The sequence below is a fragment of the Rhinoraja longicauda genome, chromosome 3 (genome assembly GCF_053455715.1).
Source record: "Rhinoraja longicauda isolate Sanriku21f chromosome 3, sRhiLon1.1, whole genome shotgun sequence".
Taxonomy (NCBI): Eukaryota; Metazoa; Chordata; class Chondrichthyes; order Rajiformes; family Arhynchobatidae; genus Rhinoraja; species Rhinoraja longicauda.
In genome coordinates this window covers 94845166-94861568 of record NC_135955.1, presented here as the reverse complement: position 1 = coordinate 94861568, position 16403 = coordinate 94845166, and the positions used below count along the sequence as shown (strand labels likewise).

Genomic DNA, 16403 nt, shown 5'->3' with positions numbered 1-16403 from the left:
CCCCTAGCTGAAGGGCCTGTGTCTCTGCTGGATCACTCTATGTCTCTATAACTGTTGCCAGCTCACAGTTAGCATTGACTTAGGAGCGTTGCTGCAACAAACTACAGTAACCATAACAAAGAAAGACAAGAAGCACAATAAGTATCCCAGTGAAAGGCAGCTCTCTCTCTCTCTCTCTCTCTCTCCGGCTTCTGAAATGTCTCCACAGAGGCAAACAAAAATCATTTATATCATGATATGTTATATCATGTTATGCAAAGTGACATAGAGTGATGCAGCTTGGAAACAGCCCAACTTGCCCAGACCGGCCAACATGTCCCATCTACACTAGTCCCACCTGCCTGCGGTTGGCCCATATCCCTCCAAACCTGTCCGTTCCCTCCACAGACACTGCCTGACCCACTGAGTTCCTGGCTGGTCGGCGCGGACCCGGTGGGCCGAAAGGGCCTGTTTCCCCGCTGTACCTCGAAACTAAAACATGCTGGTCCATTGTATTGTGAAGGAAGCCACTCTTTAGCTCATTGGATCTTATATAGGTGTAGAAGATCATGAGATCTATGGATAGGGCCAATGCCCAGAGAAGGTTCACTTTCAGTTTAGTTTAGTTTTATTGTCACGTGTACCGAGGTACAGTGAAAATGTTAGACAATAGACAATAGGTGCAGGAGGAGGCCATTCGCCCCTTCGAGCCAGCACCACCATTCAATGTGATCATGGCTGATCATTCTCAATCAGTACCCCGTTCCTGCCTTCACACCATACCCCCTGACTCTGCTATCCTTAAGTGCTCTATCTAGTTTCTCTTGAATGCATTCAGAGACCTGGCCTCCACTGCCTTCTGAGGCAGAGAATTCCAAAGATTCGCAACTCTCCGGGTGAAAAGGTTTTTCCTCATCTCCGTTCTAAATGGCCTACCCCTTATTCTTAAACTGTGGCCCCTGGTTCTGGACTCCCCCAACATTGGGAACATGTTTCCTACCTCTAGCGTGTCCAACCCCTTAATAATCTTATATGTTTGAGGACAGAGGTTTAAGCTGAGAGGAGAAAGAGTTAATAGCAACCTGAGGGGCAACTTTTTAAACACAAAAGATGGTGGGTGTATGGAATGAGTTGTCAGAGGAAGTAGTTGAGGCAGGGACTGTCACAATGTTTAAGAAACATTTAAACAGGTACATGGATAGGACAGGTTTAGAGGGATATGGGCCAAACGCCGGCAGGTGGGACTAGTGCAGATGGGTCATGTTGGTTGGTATGGACAAGTTGGGCCAAAAGGGCCTGTTTCCACGCTGTGTAACTCTCGGACTCTATCTGATAACATAGCTTCCAATAAACAGCTTTCTTTCATGTAGGAACTCAAAAGGAGATCGGAGTGGACGGGAGGGCGAAAAGTGGTAGCATTAAATAAGGTCTCAGGGGGATTTTACAAAGCAGAATTACCGTACCTGTCAACAATTTGTTTAACATCACCGCACGCCCAGTTCATCAAAAATAAAACAGATGTGTTCAATTTCCTCATTTCAAACAGAGTCTGAAAAAGGTCCAGACCCAAACGTCACCTATTCATGTTTTCCACAGATGCTGCCTGACCCGCTGAGTTACTCCAACACTCTGTGAAACGTCACCTATCCATGTTCTCCACAGATGCTGCCTGACCAGCTGAGTTACTCCAGCACTCTGTGAAACGTCACCCATCCATGTTTTCCACAGATGCTGCCTGACCCGCTGAGTTACTCCAGCACTCTGTGAAACGTCACCCATCCATGTTCTCCACAGATGCTGCCTGACCCGCTGAGTTACTCCAGCACTCTGTGAAACGTCACCTATCCATGTTCTCCACAGATGCTGCCTGACCCGCTGAGTTACTCCAGCACTCTGTGTCCTACCCAAAGACACTAGAGGAGCAAGATAGACCACTCGAGCCTAAAAATCTTTGGTCCTACCCTCACTTCAAACCAAAGATACTAGAGGAACAAGATGGTCCACTCTGTTGAAATCGCCTATACTGAAGTGTAGTACGCAAAGGAGCGTAACGTCTGCCATTTTAGTAAGCAAAACCCGCCGTTCGCTATGCCTCTCGCAGTGGAATCAGTGTTTTGGGGGAACAGTATGTGTGACGATACCATTAAAACGCAGAATATATCTCATCTATCAATTCACAGATTTTTGTTATTTTTCTTTTTAAATGTCTCTGCCAGTTTCTGCCTACTAAAATGGGGCCGTGACGTACTACGGTTTTTAGGGTCGAGTGGTCTATCTTGTTCCTCTAGTATCTTTGTTTCAACCACTTTACTTCAGACGCAGGTCAACCATAACTCACGAGGAAAATCACGGGAAATGTCATTGTTTAGATTTAAAGCTCTAATTTACATTTAGAGAGATTTACAATTGTTTTAATTGTCAGGAAATGAAAGAGAATTTCCTTCCAATTTCTCTAAGGAGAAGCATGTTTTATTTTCAGATTGACGAAAAAGCTGGAACAACTCAGCAGGTCAGGCAGCATCTCTGGAGAGAAGGAATATCTCCAGAGATGCTGCCTGACCCGCTGAGTTACTCCTGATGTTTTGTGTCTATCTTCAGTGTGCACCAGCATCTGATGTTCCTTCCGACACACACGTTTTATTTTACTTCTTCTTAGAGATACAGCATGGAAACAGGCCCTTCGGCCCACCGGGTCCACGCCGACCAGCGATCATCTGTTCACATTAGTTCTATGTTATCCCACTTTCTCATCAACTTATTTACATCGGCGAAACCAAGCGCAGGCTCGGCGATCGCTTCGCTCAACACCTGCGCTCGGTCCGCGTTGGCCAAACTGATCTCCCGGTGGCCGAGCACTTCAACTCCCCCTCCCACTCCCAGTCTGACCTTTCTGTCATGGGCCTCCTCCAGTGGCCTAGTGAGGCCCAGTGGAAATTGAACAGCACCTCATATTTCGCTTGGGCAGCTTGCAGCCCAGTGGTATGAACATCGACCTCCCACTTTAGATAGTTCCTCTGTCCCTCTCTTCCCCTCCCCCCTTCCCAGTTCTCCCTCTATCTTCCTGTCTCCACCTATATCCTTCCTTTGTCCCGGCCCCCTGACATTAGTCTGAAGAAGGGTCTCGACCCGAAACGTTACCCATTCCTTCTCTCCTGAGATGCTGCCTGACCTGCTGAGTTACTCCAGCATTTTGTGAATAAATACCTTCGATTTGTACCAGCATCTGCAGTTATTGTCTTAACCCACTTTCTCATCCGCTCAATACACAGTAGAAACAAAATTACAGAGGTCAATTAACCGACAATCCCCCAGATCTTTAGAACGTGGGAGGAAACAACATTTAAACTACATTTGGACGGGTACAGGGATAGGATAGGCCCGGACACCGTAGGCCCGGACACTGTAGGCCCGGGGGCCGCTGTAGTCCCGGGAGCCGCCAATCAGAGGTTACGTAGCAACCCGCCTCCCGGCCCAGGCGGCCACCATTGGTGGAGCGGGAGCACGTGGCCGCTGAATGGGTATCACATGGGGCGCGGGGCGGTGACGTCACCCTTTGTCCCTTATTTGGGAGTGAGGAATTTGGCAACCCTAGGCGCCACCAAGGCACAAGGTGGATGGACGAGCAGAGGGACATGACGTCCAAGGAAGGCGACGGCTGGAGGCCCAGCAGCAGCCTGGGACTCGCATGGATCGGGCACCCCTCATACCAACTACAACGTGGACTGGATTTTTGAAAATGGCGCCAAAACATGGCACCTCTTGCATGCGGGCTCAGTAGACCAATTCTGTACACTTGCTGATGGAGGACCAGCCGAGGTATGGCAATACTGTACGGGACTGTATGTAAGAAAAATAATTTCACTGTGCATTTGTACATGTGCCAGTAAAAGCACCATTGAACCATTGAAGGTAGACACAAAATGCCGGAGTAACTCAGCGGGTCAGGCAACACCTCGGGAGAGAAGGAATGGGTGACGTTTCGGTTCGAGGCCCTTCCTCAGACTGAGGAAGGGTCTCGACCCGAAATGTCACCCATTCCTTCTCTCCCGAGGTGCTGCCTGACCCGCTGAGTTACTCCAGCATTTTGTGTCTGCCTTCGATTTTAACCAGCATCTGCAGTTGTTTTTCCTACACATTGAACCATTGACGTTGTGTGGACACTTTCCGGCAGCTATGGACCTGGACCTCAATGTCCCTCTGTACATTAATGCTGTTTCAGGGTCTTACGATCAATCTTACTTTCCCCCTTTACCTTCGACCACCAACAAAGCAACACGTGGATTTAAACTCCATCTGCCATTTCTCCGCTCATTTCTGCAGTTGATCGATATCCCGCTGTAAATACTTCGACAGTCCTCCTCACTTTATTTCTCCTTTAAGTGTGGAATTTCCTAATTAAATATATCATACGATACCTACTTTAACTTAATTAAGGAGCTGAGGAAGTTCGGCATCTTCCCAACAACTCTTGCCAACTTCTACAGATGTGCCGTAGAAAGCATTTTATCCGGATGCACCACAGCTTGGTTTGGGAACAGCTCCATCCAAGACCGCTAGAAATCGCAGAGAGTTGTGGACGCAGCCCAGACCATCACACAAACCAACCTCCCTTCCATTGACTCCATCTACACCTCACGCTGCCTCGGCAAGGCCAGCAGCACAATCAAGGACCAGTCTCACCCCGGCCACTCCCTCTTCTCCCCTCTCCCATCAGGCAAGAGGTACAGAAGTCTGAAAGCGCACACCTCCAGATACGGGGACAGTTTCTTCCCAGCTGTTATCAGGCAACTGAACCATCTATTCAATAACTGGACAGTGGCCTTGACCTACCATCTACCTCATTGGAGACACACAGGATCATGCTCCTATGACTTAAAGCTTTCCTATGCATGGCCCTATCCTAAAGGACACAAGAGTGCTGGAGCAACTCAGCGGGTCAGGCAGCATCTCTGGAGAACATGGATAGGTGACGTTTCACAGAGTGCTGGAGTAACTCAGCGGGTCAGGCAGCATCTCTGGAGAACATGGATGGGTGACGTTTCGGGTCGGGACCCTTCTTCAGATTGTCGTATGTGCCAACAATGGAACAAGTTCCTAAGTTCACAAGTTGTAGGAACAAATTTAGGCCTTTTATCCCATTAATTCCACTCTGCCATTCAATCATGGCTGATCTATCCCTCCCTCAACCCCATTCTCCTGCCTTCTCCCCATAACCCCCGACACCCGTACTAATCAAGGATCTGTCAATTAAAAATATCCACTGACTTGGCCTCCTCAGCCGTCTGTGGCAATGAATTTCACAGATTCACCACCCTCTGACTGAAGAAATTCCTCCTCGTCTCCTTCCTAAAGGCACGTCCTTTAATTCTGAGGCTGTGCCCTCTGGTCCTAGACTCTCCTACTGGTGGAAACATCCTCTCCACATCCACTCTATCCAGGCTTTCTCAAGCACACCTCCTTTGCAGCAGCTTAACAGGCCCATAAATGCCAAAACACGCAGCTAAGAAACAATGAATAACAATATAAGAAATCAAGAACAGTAATTATGGATAACCATCGTGGTGCAAAAACCAAAATCCATAAAGCAAGTAAAGACAGACAGGCTGGGCAAAAGTCTGTAGCAATGTTTATGGAAATAATGCTTGTTGTTTGGGTTGCCAACTGTCCCGTATTAGCCGGGACATCCCGTATTTTGGGCTAAATTGGTTTGTCCCGTACGGGACCGCCCTTGTCCCGTATTAGGCCTGGAGGCCGCTGTCGGCCAGGCCGGTGTAGGCTAACGGAGTGTGTTCGGGGAGCGGGGCCGAGTGTGTTCGCCTAACGGAGGCTGCGTAGCAACCCGCCTCCCGGCCCAGGCAGCCGCCATTGGTGGAGCGGGAGCGTGTGGCCGCTGGCTGGGTGAGGTCACGTGGGGCGCGGGGCGGTGACGTCACCTTGTCCCGTATTTGGGAGTGAGGAAGTTGGCAACCCTACTTGTTGTGTACACAAAATCGCAAGCGGAATAGATCGGGTAGATGCACAGAGTCTCTTGCTCAGAGTAGGGGAATCGAGAACCAGAGGACATAGGTTTAAGGTGAGCGGGGAAAGATTTAATGGGAACCTGAGGGGTAACTTTTCACACAAAGGTTGGTGGGTGTATGGAACCCGCTGCCGGAGGTGGTTGAGGCTGGTACTATCGCAACGTTTAAGAAACATTTGGGCAGGTACATGTAGGGGCGCCAACAATCCCGCTCCCAAATATGGGACAAGGTTAGGTCACCGCCCCGCGCCCCACGTGACCTCACCCAGCCAGCGGCCACGTGCTCCCACTCCACCAATGGCGGCCGCCCGGGCCAGGAGGCGGGTTGCTACGCAACCTCCGTTAGGCGGTGCCCGGGCTTCCGGACCTAGACTGTCCGGAGCTAAAATGTCGGAACCTACATCGTCGGGGCCTACAGTGTCCAGGCATAGTGTCCGGGCCTACAGCGTCGGGGCCTACAGCGTCCGGGTAACAGCGTCCGGGCCTACAGCGTCAGGGCCTGCAGTGTCCCCCCGACAAGCGCAGTCTCATACGGGACAAACGAATGTAGCCCAAAACACGGGATGCCCTGGCTAATACAACCCTAGGCAACCCTAGGTACATGGATAAGACAGTTTGAGAGGGATATGGGCCAAACGCAGGCAGGTGGGCCTAGTGTAGATGGGACATCTTGGCCGGTGTGGGCAAGTTGGGCTGAAGGGCCTGTTTCTACGCTGCAAGACTCTCTGACTCTAAAAAGCCTGGTTTACTGAAGTCCATATTGAAGCAATTAATTGTTGTACTCATGGGGCTGGGAGCTCTTGGCAAATTCCTATCATCAAATGGATTGCGTTTTGCATAATTCATTCATTTTTTGGAGACTGAGATTATTTTGACGTTCCATTGCACCTCAGTTCATTTTCTAAAAATAATTTGTGACAATAATTTTTTCATGATCCTGGCCTCAATATCTATCCTCGAGATTAATCCACAAATACAAATACTATATTAAATTGTTAGCTTTGAAAGGAAACAACACAAAACTGTTAATGAATGTTACTGATAGGATCGCCGTATTAGGGAACTAATGATTGTATTTAACACTTTAAAACATTTGTCAATCCTCTGTAATTTTCATTCCTTCGTTGGAGTCAGTAACCAATACCAGAGTTCATCTGTGCAGGAACTCAGCATCCTTTTTAAGAGCTTTAAGCAAATAGATCATTCTTACGTGAAGAAAATCGACACAAAAAAGCTGGAGTAACTCAGCGTCTCTGGAGAGAAGGAACAGGTGACGTTTCGGGTCGAGACCCTTCTTCAGACTGAGAGTCAGCGGAGAGGGAGACGGGAGATATGGATGGGTAGGGTGTGAAAACGAGAGGTCGAATGGGATGGAGAAAGGAAAATGTAACACCCTTCAATGTTAAATCTTCGTGACTTTCCCCGATCTTTGACCACGGAGTTTGTACGTTCTCCCCGTGACCTGCGAGGGGTTTTCTCCGGGTGCTCCGGTTTTCTCCCACACTCCAAAGACGTTCAGGTCTGTAGGTTAACTGGCTTCGGAGAAGTTTGTAAATTGTCCCTAGTGTGTCTCGATTTGCATTATTATTATGTGCGGGGATCGCTGGTCGGCGCGGGCCCGACGGGCCGAAGGGCCTGTTTTTACCATTTTGTAACTCTAAGCTAAACTGAACAAAGTTGAGCCAGCCAATGATGAAGTCTGGAATTTCAATAGACAATAGACAATAGGTGCAGGAGGAGGCCATTCGGCCCTTCGAGCCAGCACCGCCATTCAATGTGATCATGGCTGATCATTCTCAATCAGTACCCCGTTCCTGCTTTCTCCCCATACCCCCTGACTCCTCCATCCTTAAGAGCTCTATCTAGCTCTCTCTTGAATGTATTCAGAGAATTGGCCTCCACTGCCCTCTGAGGCAGAGAATTCCACAGATTCACAACTCTCTGACTAAAAAGGTTTTTCCTCATCTCTGTTCTAAATGGCCTACCCCTTATTCTTAAACTGTGGCCCCTGGTTCTGGACTCCCCCAACATTGGGAACATGTTTCCTGCCTCTAACGTGTCCAACCCCTTAATAATCTTATACGTTTCGACAAATTTCCTGCTTTCTGGAACACCAGTGTGATACATTGAGCCTTGGGGAGGCTGTGTACGCTAATTCCTCATTTTTGAAGTGCTAAAAAGACACAATGCTATAAACTAGCTTCAAGGTAGGTCATTAAATGACCAGATTTATGGAAAGATATATATATCTACAAATATTTAAACCTCTGACCACAAGGTCAACTGGGAAACGTTTCCAAAGCACAGTTAAGTCGAGAAATGGGATCATTAACATCAATCTAAACACGAAGGGAGGTGTAGAAACATAGAAACATAGAAAATAGGTGCAGGAGTAGGCCATTCGGCCCTTCGAGCCGGCACTGCCATTCAATATGATCATGGCTGATCATCCAGCTCAGTAACCTGTACCTGCCTTCTCTCCATACCCCCTGATCCCTTTAGCCACAAGGGCCACATCTAACTCCCTCTTAAATATAGCCAATGAACTGGCCTCAACTACCTTCTGTGGCAGAGAATTCCACAGACTCACCACTCTCTGTGTGAAAAAATGTTTCCTCATCTCGGTCCTAAAAGACTTCCCCCTTATCTTTAAGCTGCGACCCCTGATGCTGGACTGACAGTGGGAAGACAGACACAAAATGCTGGAGTATCAGGGATGCCAACAATCGCACACCCCAAATAAGGGACAAGGTGACGTCACCGCCCCGCGCCCCACGTGACCTCACCCAGCCAGCGGCCACGCGCTCCCGCTCCACCAATGGCGGCCGCCCGGGCTGGGAGGCGGGATGTGTAGGAAAATAAGCTGCAGATGCTGGTTTGAATCGAAGGTAGACACAAAAAGCTGAAGTAACTCAGCGGGTCAGGGCAGCATCTCTGGAGAGAAGGAATGGGTGACGTGTCAGTCTTCTCTCCAGAGATGCTGCCTGACCCGCTGAGTTACTCCAGCTTTTTGTGTCTACCCGTGAGGCGGGTTGCCTAGCAACCTCCATTAGGCGGCGCCGGGACCTCCGGGCCTACACTGTCTGGAAGGTAGGCACAGATTTTAACCAGCACCTGCAGTTTTTTTTCCTACCACACTGTCCGGGTCTACAGTGCCCCCCGGGCCCAACACGGGACAAGGGCGGTCCCGTACGGGACAAACCAATTTAGCCCAAAATACGGGATGTCCCGGCTAATACGGGACAGTTGGCAACCCTATGGAGTAACTCAGCGGGGCAGGCAGCCTCTCTGGAGAGAAGGAATGGGTGACGTTTCTGCTCGAGACCCTTCTTCGGCCTGAGAGTCAGGGGAAAGGGAAATATCAAAGTAACCCTTGCATTCCCTCTCTCTCCGTCCAAAATTATCTCAATGGTGTCAGATTAGGTAAAGGGGAAGTGCAATAAGACCTGGGTGTCCTTGTACACCAGTCACTGAAAGTAAGCGTGCAGGTACAGCAGGCAGTGAAGAAAGCTAATGGCATGTTGGCCTTCACAACGAGAGGATTTGAGTACAGGTGTAAAGAGTACAGGTGTAAAAATAAATAAATAAATAAAATAAAAAAAATAAAAAAAATAATGGAGAGGGTACAGAGGAGATTTACTAGAATGTTGCCTGGGTTTCAGCACTTAGGCTAAAGAGAGAGGTTGAACAGGTTGGGTCTTTATTCTTTGGAGCGTAGAAGGTTGAGGGGGGACTTGATAGAGGTTTTTAACATTTTGAGAGGGACGGACAGAGTTGACGTGGGTCGGCTTTTCCCTTTGAGAGTGGGGAAGATTCCAACAAGGGGACATAGCTTCAGAATTGAGGGACAAAGGTTTAGGGGTAACATGAGGGGGAACTTCTTTACTCAGAGGGTGGTGGCTGTATGGAATGGGCTTCCAGTGGAAGTGGTGGAGGCTGGCTCGATTTTATTATTTAAGAGTAAATTGGATAGGTATATGGATAGGAGGGGATTAGAGGGTTATGGTCTGAGTGCAGGTAGATGAGACTAGGTCAGGGAGAATGGTCGGCGTGGACTGGTAGGGCCGGACAGGCCTGTTTCCATGCAGTAGTTGTTATATGGTTATATGGTTATATGGTTATAAAGAGGTCCTTCTCCAGTTGTACAGGGCCCTGGTGAGACCACATCTGGAGCATTGTGTGCAGTTTTGGTCTCCTAATTTGAGGAAGGACATCCTTGCTATTGAGGCAGTACAGCGTAGGTTTACCAGGTTAATCCCCGGAATGGCAGCACTGTCATATGAGGAAAGATTGGAAAGACTGGGCTTGTATTCACTAGAGTTTAGAAGGATGAGAGGGGATCTTATAGAGACGTATAAAATTATAAAAAGACTGGATGCAGGAAAAATGTTCCCAATGTTGGGGGAGTCCAGAACCAGGGGCCACAGTCTAAGAATAAAGGGGAGCCCATTTAAAGCTGAGGTGAGAAGAAACATTTTCACCCAGAGAGTTGTGAATTTGTGGAATTCTCTGCCACAGAAGGCAGTGGAGGCCAATTCACTGGATGAATTTAAAAGAGAGTTAGATAGAGCTCTAGGGGCTAGCAGAATCAAGGGATATGGGGAGAAGGCAGGCACGGGTTACTGATTGTGGATGATCAGCCATGAACACAATGAATGGCGGTGCTGGCTCGAAGGGCCAAATGGCCTCCTCCTGCACCTAGTTTCTATGTTTCCATGTTTCTAAAAACGATAACTGGCCTTGCATACCCATCTCAGATGAAGAAATCCAGAGATTCACCACTATTAGTAAATAATATCTCCTCATCTCAGTCAGAAACAGCCTACAGTTTTTTCTCAAGACTGTGGCCAGCACCCAGAATACTGTGAATCTTCAGAAGGGAGCAGTCTATTGCAATCCATATAAAACAAATCATAGATCTATATGCTATTCGACAGTATGACAGAATCATGAAAATATAATCATGAGGTAATTATGAGAAAGATCATGCAAAGTTCACTGAATATTTATGTGGTATAGGCATGTTTAAAAAAAATATATAACGGAGTTTCCCATTCCCAAAGATAGACACAAAAAGCTGGATTAACTCAGCGGGTCAGGCAGCATCTCTGGAGAACATGGATAGGTGACGTTTCACAGAGTGCTGGAGTAACTCAGCGGGTCAGGCAGCATCTCTGGAGAACATGGATAAGTCATGTTTTAGGTCGGGACCCTTCTCCAAACTGATTGTGGGGAGGTTAGCGGGGGGGGGGGGTGGACTAGAAGCAAGATAAGATCAGGTCCAGCAACAGATGACCTCAGGCATGGAGGTTCCCTGATAGGCCGATTGTTGTCTTGGGTTGCCAACTGTCCCGTATTTTGGACTAAATTGGTTTGTCCCGTACGGGACCGCCTTTGTCCCGTATTAGGCCCGGGGGCCGCTGTAGGTCCGGAGGCCCCGGTGCCGCCTAACGGAGGTTGCATAGCAACCCGCCTCCCGGGCGGCCGCCATTGTTGGAGCAGGAGCACGTGGCCGCTGGCTGGGTGAGGTCACGTGGGGCGCGGGGCGGTGATGTCACCTTGTCCCTTATTTGGGAGTGAGACAGTTGGCAACCCTAATGTGATCCCAAAAGGCACACGTCGTTGTGAACTGTGGAACTGGTTAATTGACTATTAGTGGAGGAAGGGAGGAAAGGATGTGGGAGGGGAGTAGTTGTAGACGTCACCTTTCATTGGAGAATTCAATAGACAATAGGTGCAGGAGGAGGCCATTCGGCCCTTCGAGCCAGCACCGCCATTCAATGTGATCATGGCTGATCATTCTCAATCAGTACCCCGTTCCTGCCTTCTCCCCATACCCCCTGACTCCGCTATCCTTAAGAGCTCTATCTAGCTCTCTCTTGAATGCATTCAGAGAATTGGCCTCCACTGCCTTCTGAGGCAGAGAATTCCACAGATTTACAACTCTCTGACTGAAAAAGTTTTTCCTCATCTCCGTTCTAAATGGCCTACCCCTTATTCTTAAACTGCGTTCCCTGGTTCTGGACTCCCCCAACATTGGGAACATGTTTCCTGCCTCTAACGTGTCCAACCCCTTAATAATCTTATATGTTTCGATAAGATCCCCTCTCATCCTTCTAAATTCCAGTGTATACAAGCCAAGTCGCTCCAGTCTTTCAACATACGACAGTCCCGACATTCCGGGAATTAACCTAGTAAACCTACGCTGCACGCCCTCAATAGCAAGAATTTCCTTCCTCAAATTTGGAGACCAAAACTGCACACAGTACTCCAGGTGCGGTCTCACTAGGGCCCTATACAACTGCAGAAGGACCTCTTTGCTCCTATACTCAACTCCTCTTGTTATGAAGGCCAACATTGGCTTTCTTCACTGCCTGCTGTACCTGCATGCTTCCTTTCAGTGACTGATGCACTAGGACACCCAGGACTCGTTGTACGTCCCCTTTTCCTAACTTGACACCATTCAGATAATACTCTGCCTTCCTATTCTTACCACCAAAGTGGATAACCTCACACTTATCCACATTAAACTGCATCTGCCATGCATCCGCCCACTCACACAACCTGTCCAAGACACCCTGCAACCTCATAGCATCTTCCTTGCAGTTCACACTGCCACCTAGCTTTGTATCATCTGCAAATTTGCTAATGGTACTTTTAATCCATTCATCCAGGTCATTAATGTATATTGTAAATAGCCGCAGTAAACATCCCGAAAGCTTCCTTTGCCATTTCTTTGCTCAACATCTGCCTAAAATGCTCATTTGGGCAAACATTTGATCGTATACTCCAAAAAACATAGACTAGTACAGCACAGGACCAGGCCCTTCGGCCCACAATGTCCGTGCTGAACATAATAACAACCTCTGCCTATACATGATCCATAAACAGGGCGGTCACGGTGGCGCAGCGGTAGAGTTGCTGTCTTACAGTAAATACAGCACCGAAGACCCGGGTTCCATCCTGACTACGGGCGCTGTCTGCACGGAGTTTGTACGTTCTCCCCCCGTGACCCGTGTGGGTTTTCTCCGAGATCTTCGGTTTCCTCCCACACTCCAAAGACGTGCACGTTTGTAGGTTAATTGGCTTGGTGTAAGTGTAAATTGTCCCTAGTGTGTGTAGGATAGTGTTAGTGTGCAGGGGCCTGTTTCCGCGCTGTATCTCTGAACTTAAAAACTAAACTAGACTAAACACTAGCTCATTGTTATCCCACTTTCTCCTCCAATCCCTACACATTCGAGGGGATTCATTATTAGTAATTAGATACCAATGATTACAAACCCGCACATCTTTGGAGTGTGGTAGGAAACCGGAGCACCCGGAGGAACCCCACTCAGGGAAAGCGTACAAACTCCGTACAGACAGCGCCCGTAGTCAGGATGGAACACGGGTCTCTGGCGCTGTGAGGCAGCAACTCTACCGTTGCGCCACCGTGCCGCCACCTGTTCCTTCATTGGACCTTAGAGATGCACCATGGAAATGGTCCCCTCGGCCCATCGGGTCCGCGCCGACCAGCGATCATCCAGTACACTCGCACTATCCTACACAACGAGGGACAACTTACAATTTTACTGAAGCCAATTAACCTACAAACCTGCACGTCTTCGGAGTGTGGGAGGAGACCGGAGCACCCGGAGAAAACCCACGCAGGTCACGGGGAGAACGTACAAACTCCGTACCGGCAGCACCCACAGTCGGGATGGAACCTGGGTCTCTGGCGCTGTGAGGCAGCAACTCTACCGCCGCGCCACCGAGCCGCCCGTGATCACACACACGATTACCATGTTAAATAGAAACTGGGAAACCGCCCTTTTAAAAGCAGCATCCATTCATCGAATAAACACCGAAGACACAAAAAGACAATAGACAATAGGTGCAGGAGGAGGCCATTCGGCCCTTCGAACCAGTACCACCATTCAATGTGATCATGGCTGATCATTCTCAATCAGTACCCCGTTCCTGCCTTCTCCCCATACACCCTGACTCCGCTATCCTTAAGAGCTCTATCTAGCTCTCTCTTGAATGCATTCAGAGAATTGGCCTCCACTGCCTTCTGTGGCAGAGAATTCCACAGATTTACAACTCTCTGATTGAAAAGGTTTTTCCTCATCTCCGTTCTAAATGGCCTACCCCTTATTCTTAAACTGTGGCCCCTTGTTCTGGACTCCCCCGACATTGGAACATGTTTCCCACCTCTAACGTGTCCAACCCCTTAATAATCTTATATGTTTTGATAAGATCCCCTCTCATCCTTCTAACCTGTGTATACAAGCCTAGTCGCTCCAGTCTTTCAACATACGACAGTCTCGCCATTCCGGGAATTAACCTAGTAAACCTACGCTGCACACCCTCAATAGCAAGAATATCCTTCCTCAAATTTGGAGACCAAAACTGCACACAATACTCCAGGTGCGGTCTCACTAGGGCCCTGTACAACTGCAGAAGAACCTTTTTGCTCCTATACTCAACTCCTCTTGTTATGAAGGCCAACATTCCATTGGCTTTCTTCACTGCCTGCTGTACCTGCATGCTTCCTTTCAGTGACTGATGCACTAGGACACCCAGATCTCGTTGTACGTCCCCTGTTCCTAACTTGACACCATTCAGATAATACTCTGCCTTCCTATTCTTACCACCAAAGTGGATAACCTCACACTTATCCACATTAAACTGCATCTGCCATGCATCCGCCCACTCACACAACCTGTCCAAGTCACCCTGCAACCTCATAGCATCTTCCTCACAGTTCACACTGCCACCCAGCTTTGTATCATCTGCAAAATGCTGGAGTAACTCAGCGGGTCAGGCAGCATCTCTGGAGAGAAGGAATGGGTGATGTTTCGGGTCGAGACCCTTCTGCAGACCCGAAGATTGGGTCTCTATCCGAAACGTCACCCGCTCCCTCTACCCAGGGGATGCTGCCTGTCCCGCTGAGTTACTCCTGCATTTTGCGCCTATCTCCGGTGTAAACCGGCATCTGCAGTTCCTTCCTACACAGAAGAATTCTCGGTGCAGAAATCAAACACAGCCTGAACGAAAGACGCGCCGCTTTTAACTCCACGCTCTGAAGCTTGAATTTAGCACACATTAAAATCGCAAGAGCCCACCCCCCCTTTCCAAACATTTGGATCGCTGCCAATTTCCTTCCAGATTTTTGGTGATTTTCGTTTACAAGTCCTAACGGAAAGCAAAGAGGGGGTGGGGGGTAGGTGGATGCTACCGAGCGGACAACATAAATCATACCTACACAGGTGGACAGAGGAACGAAGGGGGGTGTGGGTAGGGGGATGCTACTGAGCGGACAACATAAATCATACCTACACAGGTGGACAGAGGAACGAAGGGGGGGGGGGGGGGGGGTGTAGGTTGATGCTACCGAGCGGACAACATAAATCATACCTACACAGGTGGACAGAGGAACGAAGGGGGGGGGGGGGGGGTAGGTTGATGCTACCGAGCGGACAACATAAATCATACCTACACAGGTGGACAGAGGAGGGGGGCTGTAGGTGGATGCTACCGAGCGGACAACATAAATCTTTCCTACACAGGTGGACAGAGGAGGGAGGGGGGGGGGGGGTTGGTTGATGCTACCGAGCGGACAAGATAAATCTTTCTGAGACAGGTGTCCAGAGGAAGGAAGGGGGGTGGGGGGGGGGAGGGGTTGGGGGGGTAGGACGATGCTACCGAACAGACAACATATAGTATAATAAAATAACTGCAGATGCTGGTACAAATCGAAGGTATTTATTCACAAAATGCTGGAGTAACTCAGTGGGCGGGTCAGGCAGCATCTCGGGAGAGAAGGGTCTCGACCCGAAACGTCACCCATTCCTTCTCTCCCGAGATGCTGTCTGACCTGCTGAGTTACTCCAGCATTTTGTGAACAGACAACATAAATCATTCCTATACAGGTGTCCAGAGGAAGGAAGGTGGGGGGGGGGGGGGGGGGGGGGGGGGGTAGGGGGATGCTACCGAGCGGACAAGATAAATCTTTCCTGTACAGGTGTACAGAGGAAGGAAGGGGGGGGGTAGGGGGATGCTAGAGAACAGACATGTCTTTCTGAGACAGGTGTCCAGAGGAAGGAAGGGGGGGGGTAGGATGATGCTACCGAACAGACAACATAAATCATACCTATACAGGTGTCCAGAGGAGGGGGGGGGGGGTAGGTGGGACAATGCTACCGAACAGACAACATAAATCATACCTATACAGGTGTCCAGAGGAAGGAAGGGGGGGGGGGTTAGGTGGAACGATGCTACCGAACGGACAAGATAAATCATTCCTGTACAGGTGTACAGAGGAGGGGGGGTTGGATAGGTGGATGTTATCGAACGGACAACATAAATCAAACCTACACAGGTGTCCAGAGGAGGGGGGGAGGGTGGTAGGTGGATGCTACCG

At 49.1% G+C, this 16403-nt stretch overlaps 1 protein-coding gene across 5 annotated transcripts in view; it reads right to left on the bottom strand.

Annotated features, from left to right (window-relative positions):
• LOC144592187 (storkhead-box protein 2-like) overlaps window positions 1-16403 on the bottom strand; it is a 203519-nt gene that overhangs the window by 46508 nt on the left and 140608 nt on the right. The window lies entirely within an intron of this gene.